Source organism: Schistocerca piceifrons, unplaced genomic scaffold (genome assembly GCF_021461385.2).
Source record: "Schistocerca piceifrons isolate TAMUIC-IGC-003096 unplaced genomic scaffold, iqSchPice1.1 HiC_scaffold_945, whole genome shotgun sequence".
Lineage (NCBI taxonomy): Eukaryota > Metazoa > Arthropoda > Insecta > Orthoptera > Acrididae > Schistocerca > Schistocerca piceifrons.
In genome coordinates this window covers 12,501-20,000 of record NW_025729218.1, presented here as the reverse complement: position 1 = coordinate 20,000, position 7,500 = coordinate 12,501, and the positions used below count along the sequence as shown (strand labels likewise).

The window sequence follows — 7,500 nt, the reverse complement described above, 5'->3', positions numbered from 1 at the left end:
GACATTCCCGCTGTCCGTATACATGAGCCGCGACCTGTACCACTTACGAGCGAGAGACGCGATCGCGTTGCTCACTGTACGGCGTCCGATACCGAGCCATCAGCATGTCGGTCCCCATGCGCGTTGCACTCGCACTCGCAGTCGCAAAAACGTGGGGCAAATATATTACGCGGAAGAGTTATAACAGACCGAGCCCCACTGCATGGGGGGAGTCTTTGTCACTAATGTACACAGATGGAACATTTTGGACTGGAACCAGATTACCCGTACACACGGCGCTGATTAGTAATCAATGCAGAGCCATCAAACTACAGCAAATATACACAACTGTCCGTATACATGCTGAAAGAGTCTGCCCAAAATGGGAACCACACGTCAGCCAGACACTCTGATCACGCACCACTCTCTGCTTCTAACAGGCGCACATACAATATGTAAGCACCAGCATGGAACAACATCCAGTGCATCTTCTCCGCCACATTACACAATCCACACTATCACAACCAGACCAGGAGGTCCGTGCGGAAAATACAATATCCCAGCCTTTCGACATCCACCATTGCGCAGACCAGGCACCAACACCCACACATGTCCTATACAACGGTGCACCCAACATCACAATAGTACCTCCTGTCACAGCGCACAAACAATGACATGAGTCAAAGACACAGGTCTCACACAAGCATAGAATTGGAGCGCCGCCTCTAATAAGCCAAAGGTGCATCCTGACGTGACAAATCTGATCATGTCACAAGCATTCACTTACTATAATCACTATCAACGAACCTGCCGCCCCCGCCCCCCCCCCCCCTACACCTTTCCGTACAACAACGTGTAACCTAACCTAACCTAACCTAACCTATGTTGTACCTTAACCTAACCTATGTTGTACCTTAACCTAACCTATGTTGTACCTTAACCTAACCTATGTTGTACCTTAACCTAACCTATGTTGTACCTTAACCTAACCTATGTTGTACCTTAACCTAACCTATGTTGTACCTTAACCTAACCCATGTTGTACCTTAACCTAACCCATGTTGTACCTTAACCTAACCCATGTTGTACCTTAACCTAACCCATGTTGTACCTTAACCTAACCCATGTTGTACCTTAACCTAACCCATGTTGTGCCTCAACCTAACCCATGTTGTGCCTCAACCTAACCCATGTTGTGCCTCAACCTAACCCATGTTGTGCCTTAACCTAACCCATGTTGTGCCTCAACCTAACCCATGTTGTGCCTTAACCTAACCCATGTTGTGCCTTAACCTAACCCATGTTGTGCCTTAACCTAACCCATGTTGTGCCTTAACCTAACCCATGTTGTGCCTTAACCTAACCCATGTTGTGCCTTAACCTAACCCATGTTGTGCCTTAACCTAACCCATGTTGTGCCTTAACCTAACCCATGTTGTCGCCTTAACGTAACCCACGTTGTCGCCTAAACCTGCTCTGTAATTGTTATACGACTCGTTCAATTACTGTAGTGTTGCCCACCCGCAACCCTCGCAATATAGTTCGCTACTCGCACTGCCCGCACCCCTGTGTATCGCTTCATGTTAAACACCTTGCAAGTCTTGCTCACTTTCCACATGCTCCTGCTGTACACTGTAATGTGGATGGCAGCAGGACGTACATGCCGCCCCTCCCCACGTCCCCACCTTGCCCCCTGCCTTCGCAAGCTGGTTGGTGAGAAGTTTGCATGTTCAATGCCCTTCGCATGCGACGTACTCAGGCTACGTTGTGGTGCGGCCTGTGTCAACTGTCCGCTGATGTCGTACGCGTGAACCACAATCTGTACTGCACATTCGTCCTTATGTACTGAATGATACATCGTGGCACATGTGTGACCGCACAACGACTGCGCCCAAAAACGGCGGACCATACAGTGCAAATATTGTGCACGCAGCTACGTGTCGTCTCCCTATGAGAGCTGGATTGCAGTGTGGTACGCCATAGAGACGTGTGGGAGGAACGGACGCCGTGGATGGCGATCAGCATGAGCTGTCTGTTGATGTATTCGGACCTAGTCGTCTCTCCTCACACACCGTGATGGCATGGTGCACCGCGTTCCATATCTGCGACATGCTACAGAGGCCGGTTGACAGTCGTTCGAGCAATGGACATCGCATACGTACGGGGGCCACCTTCCACGTATTGTCTAGGCGTGCACATTTTGTTGCGTGTATGTGGGCAGACGTATGTGGCGTGACACCTGACACAGGGCATGCAATAATCGTTGAAGTTGCAAATGGCGATGGACTCCTGCGTTTTCTGGTGAAGTTACGCAAATGAACAAATGGTAACCTGTTGTGGTGCGGTTGTTCTCGCTAGGGGTGAATCGGTGATGGCGACGATAGGTTGAGGTACTAACCGGTTGTTCCAGCGATACCCCCCATGCCGACGAAACTGAACGGCCATCTGGGTGTGAAGCGATACGCGGGCGGTGGCTGGGTGGGACCGTCCCCGGCGGTGAGGGGGCGCCTCCCGGCGTGCTGGCCGCGCCGGTGCGGGGGCGCACGCGCTACAGCCGGCTGGTGGGGGCGGCCAGTGGCAGGCGCGCCGGCCGACGGACGCGGCAGGCGTCGCAGCTGCGCGCCGGCGCACCCTGCGCGCGGCGCCGTGCGGCCAAAGTAGGTCCTCGCGGGCCCGGTGCGAAGCGCGGTGGACATCTTCAGTGTGCTGGTCCGATTGAGGACTGTGTGCGTTGAGGATGCGCCGCCGCCCGGCGCTCGGCGCCGCGACGCCGTCTGCTGCTCGGTCGCCCCAGCGGTTCTCGCTGGTGGTTTGTATCGCAGCTGTGCGGATGTGTTGGCGCGTGCGCTGTGCTGGGAGAGTTCGCTTCGGCACCCAAGTGGGGCTTTTGTCCTTCTGTGGCGCTGGCGTTGGAGCTGCCGGTCACCGTAGGTGGCGCGTGTTGTCTCCCGCCGGCAATGCCACGACAGCACGCTCCCGGGCCTCTGTCGGCAGCGGCAAGCTCAGTTGGGAGCACGGGTGGTCGCACCGAAAGCGTCTACTCGCCTAACTCCGGGCGATTGCGCCTCTCTCGAACCCGACCAAGTACTTGGGACGGCGCTGCGCGCCGCCGGGACCTGAGAGGGTTTCGAGGTGTATTGTGCAGGGGAGCTCAGCCTCCTCCTGTTTGCAGAATGATTGAGCGGACGCTTGCGTGTTCGCGCGGGCCCCCGGGACACACTCCCGGGCGGCCGGCTGCTCAGCTCTAGTTGACGCAGCTCCCTGGTTGATCCTGCCAGTAGTCATATGGCTTGTCTCAAAGATTAAGCCATGCATGTCTCAGTACAAGCCGCATTAAGGTGAAACCGCGAATGGCTCATTAAATCAGTTATGGTTCCTTAGATCGTACCCCACGTTACTTGGATAACTGTGGTAATTCTAGAGCTAATACATGCAAACAGAGTCCCCAGAGATGGAAGGGACGCTTTTATTAGATCAAAACCAATCGGTCGGCTCGTCCGTCCGTTTGCCTTGGTGACTCTGAATAACTTTGGGCTGATCGCACGGTCCTCGTACCGGCGACGCATCTTTCAAATGTCTGCCTTATCAACTGTCGATGGTAGGTTCTGCGCCTACCATGGTTGTAACGGGTAACGGGGAATCAGGGGTTCGATTCCGGAGAGGGAGCCTGAGAAACGGCTACCACATCCAAGGAAGGCAGCAGGCGCGCAAATTACCCACTCCGGCACGGGAGGTAGTGACGAAAAATAACGATACGGGACTCATCCGAGGCCCCGTAATCGGAATGAGTACACTTTAAATCCTTTAACGAGTATCTATTGGAGGGGCAAGTCTGGTGCCAGCAGCCGCGGTAATTCCCAGCTCCAATAGCGTATATAAAGTTGTTGCGGTTAAAAAGCTCGTAGTTGGATTTGTGTCCCACGCTGTTGGTTCACCGCCGTCGGTGTTTAACTGGCATGTATCGTGGGACGTCCTGCCGGTGGGGCGAGCTGAAGGGCGTGCGACCGCCTCGTGCGTGCTCGTGCGTCCCGAGGCGGACCCCGTTGAAATCCTACCAGGGTGCTCTTTATTGAGTGTCTCGGTGGGCCGGCACGTTTACTTTGAACAAATTAGAGTGCTTAAAGCAGGCAAGCCCGCCTGAATACTGTGTGCCATGGAATAATGGAATAGGACCTCGGTTCTATTTTGTTGGTTTTCGGAACCCGAGGTAATGATTAATAGGGACAGGCGGGGGCATTCGTATTGCGACGTTAGAGGTGAAATTCTTGGATCGTCGCAAGACGAACAGAAGCGAAAGCATTTGCCAAGTATGTTTTCATTAATCAAGAACGGAAAGTTAGAGGTTCGAAGGCGATCAGATACCGCCCTAGTTCTAACCATAAACGATGCCAGCCAGCGATCCGCCGCAGTTCCTCCGATGACTCGGGCGGGGCAGCCCTCCGGGAAACCAAAGCTTTTGGGTTCCGGGGGAAGTAATGGTGCAAAGCTGAAACTTAAAGGAATTGACGGAAGGGCACCACCAGGAGTGGAGCCTGCGGCTTAATTTGACTCAACACGGGAAAACCTCACCAGGCCCGGACACCGGAAGGATTGACAGATTGATAGCTCTTTCTGATTCGGGTGGGTGGTGGTGCATGGCCGTTCTTAGTTGGTGGAGCGATTTGTCTGGTTAATTTCCGATAACGAACGAGACTCTAGCCTGCTAACTAGTCGCGTGACATCCTTCGTGCTGTCAGCGATTACTTTTCTTCTTAGAGGGACAGGCGGCTTCTAGCCGCACGAGATTGAGCAATAACAGGTCTGTGATGCCCCTTAGATGTTCTGGGCCGCACGCGCCGCTACACTGAAGGAATCAGCGTGTCTTCCTAGGCCGAAAGGTCGGGGTAACCCCGCTGAACCTCCTTCGTGCTAGGGATTGGGGCTTGCAATTGTTCCCCATGAACGAGGAATTCCCAGTAAGCGCGAGTCATAAGCTCGCGTTGATTACGTCCCTGCCCTTTGTACACACCGCCCCGTCGCTACTACCGATTGAATGATTTAGTGAGGTCTTCGACTGGTACGCGGCATTGACTCTGTCGTTGCCGATGCTACCGGAAAGATGACCAAACTTGATCATTTAGAGGAAGTAAAAGTCGTAACAAGGTTTCCGTAGGTGAACCTGCGGAAGGATCATTACCGACTAGGACTGCCATGTCTTTCGATGTGCGTGTCGTGTCGCGCAAACACGCTACCTGTACGGCTCGCCGTAGCCGTGCGCCGCGTGCGGAACCACGCGTGCCTCTCAAAACTAGCGGCAATGTTGTGTGGTACGAGCGCTGAAGCGCTGGAGCGGCTGGCCTGCGGCACCTGGCGCCCTGGCGCCGGTTTTGAATGACTTTCGCCCGAGTGCCTGTCCGCTCCGGTGTGGAGCCGTACGACGCCCGTCGGCCGTGAGGCCGTTGGACAACAGAACGCTGGAACAGGGGCCGCCACACGCCCTCACTCCCGCCTATGCGACCGTCTCGAAAGAGACGGCGGAAACTGAGAAAAGATCACCCAGGACGGTGGATCACTCGGCTCGTGGGTCGATGAAGAAACGCAAGCAAATTGCGCCGTCGACATGTGAACTGCAGGACACATGAACATCGACGTTTCGAACGCACATTGCGGTCCATGGATTCCGTTCCCGGGCCACGTCTGGCTGAGGGGTCGGCTACGTATACTGAAGCGCGCGGCGTTTTGCCCCGCTTCGCAGACCTGGGAGTGGTCGCGGCCGCCTGTGGGGCCGGCCGCGTCCTCCTCAAACGTGCGATGCGCGCCCCGTCGCCTGGCGGTTCGCATACCGGTACTTTCTCGGTAGCGTGCACAGCCGGCTGGCGGTGTGGCGTGCGACACCTCGTACAACGACCTCAGAGCAGGCGAGACTACCCGCTGAATTTAAGCATATTACTAAGCGAGGAAAGAAACTAACAAGATTCCCCCAGTAGCGGCGAGCGAACAGGGAAGAGTCCAGCACCGAACCCCGCAGGGCTGCCGCCCTGTCGTGGCATGTGGTGTTTGGGAGGGTCCACTACCCGACGCCTCGCGCCGAGCCCAAGTCCAACTTGAATGAGGCCACGGCCCGTAGAGGGTGGCCAGGCCCGTAGCGGCCGGTGCGAGCGTCGGCGGGACCTCTCCTTCGAGTCGGGTTGCTTGAGAGTGCAGCTCCAAGTGGGTGGTAAACTCCATCTGAGACTAAATATGACCACGAGACCGATAGCGAACAAGTACCGTGAGGGAAAGTTGAAAAGAACTTTGAAGAGAGAGTTCAAAAGTACGTGAAACCGTTCTGGGGTAAACGTGAGAAGTCCGAAAGGGTCGAACGGGTTGAGATTCACGCCCATCCGGCCACTGGCCTCCGCCCTCGGCAGATGGGGCCGGCCGCCCGCGCGGAGCAATCCGGCGGCGGGGTCGTGTCCGGTTGCCTTTCCACTCGCCGCGGGGTGGGGCCGTTCCGGTGTGCGGTGGGCCGCACTTCTCCCCTAGTAGGACGTCGCGACCCGCTGGGTGCCGGCCTACGGCCCGGGTGCGCAGCCTGTCCTTCCGCGGGCCTCGGTTCGCGTCTGTTGGGCAGAGCCCCGGTGTCCTGGCTGGCTGCCCGGCGGTATATCTGGAGGAGTCGATTCGCCCCTTTGGGCGCTCGGGCTCCCGGCAAGCGCGCGCGGTTCTTCCCCGGATGACGGACCTACCTGGCCCGGCCCCGGACCCGCGCCGCTGTTGGCTCGGGATGCTCTCGGGCGGAAATAATCGCTCCCGTCAGCGGCGCTTCAGCTTTGGACAATTTCACGACCCGTCTTGAAACACGGACCAAGGAGTCTAACATGTGCGCGAGTCATTGGGCTGTACGAAACCTAAAGGCGTAATGAAAGTGAAGGTCTCGCCTTGCGCGGGCCGAGGGAGGATGGGGCTTCCCCGCCCTTCACGGGGCGGCGGCCTCCGCACTCCCGGGGCGTCTCGTCCCTCATTGCGAGGTGAGGCGCACCTAGAGCGTACACGTTGGGACCCGAAAGATGGTGAAACTATGCCTGGCCAGGACGAAGTCAGGGGAAACCCTGATGGAGGTCCGTAGCGATTCTGACGTGCAAATCGATCGTCGGAGCTGGGTATAGGGGCGAAAGACTAATCGAACCATCTAGTAGCTGGTTCCCTCCGAAGTTTCCCTCAGGATAGCTGGTGCTCGTACGAGTCTCATCCGGTAAAGCGAATGATTAGAGGCCTTGGGGCCGAAACGACCTCAACCTATTCTCAAACTTTAAATGGGTGAGATCTCCGGCTTGCTTGATATGCTGAAGCCGCGAGCAAACGACTCGGATCGGAGTGCCAAGTGGGCCACTTTTGGTAAGCAGAACTGGCGCTGTGGGATGAACCAAACGCCGAGTTAAGGCGCCCGAATCGACGCTCATGGGAAACCATGAAAGGCGTTGGTTGCTTAAGACAGCAGGACGGTGGCCATGGAAGTCGGAATCCGCTAAGGAGTGTGTAACAACTCACCTGCCGAAGCAA

General features: G+C 56.2%; 2 pseudogenes; both read left to right on the top strand.

The window, feature by feature from the left end:
* Positions 1-3,237: 3,237 nt before the first annotated feature.
* LOC124773139 lies at positions 3,238-5,154 on the top strand (annotated as a pseudogene).
* Positions 5,155-5,862: 708 nt separating this feature from the next.
* Positions 5,863-7,500, top strand: part of LOC124773143 — a 4,232-nt pseudogene continuing 2,594 nt past the window's right edge.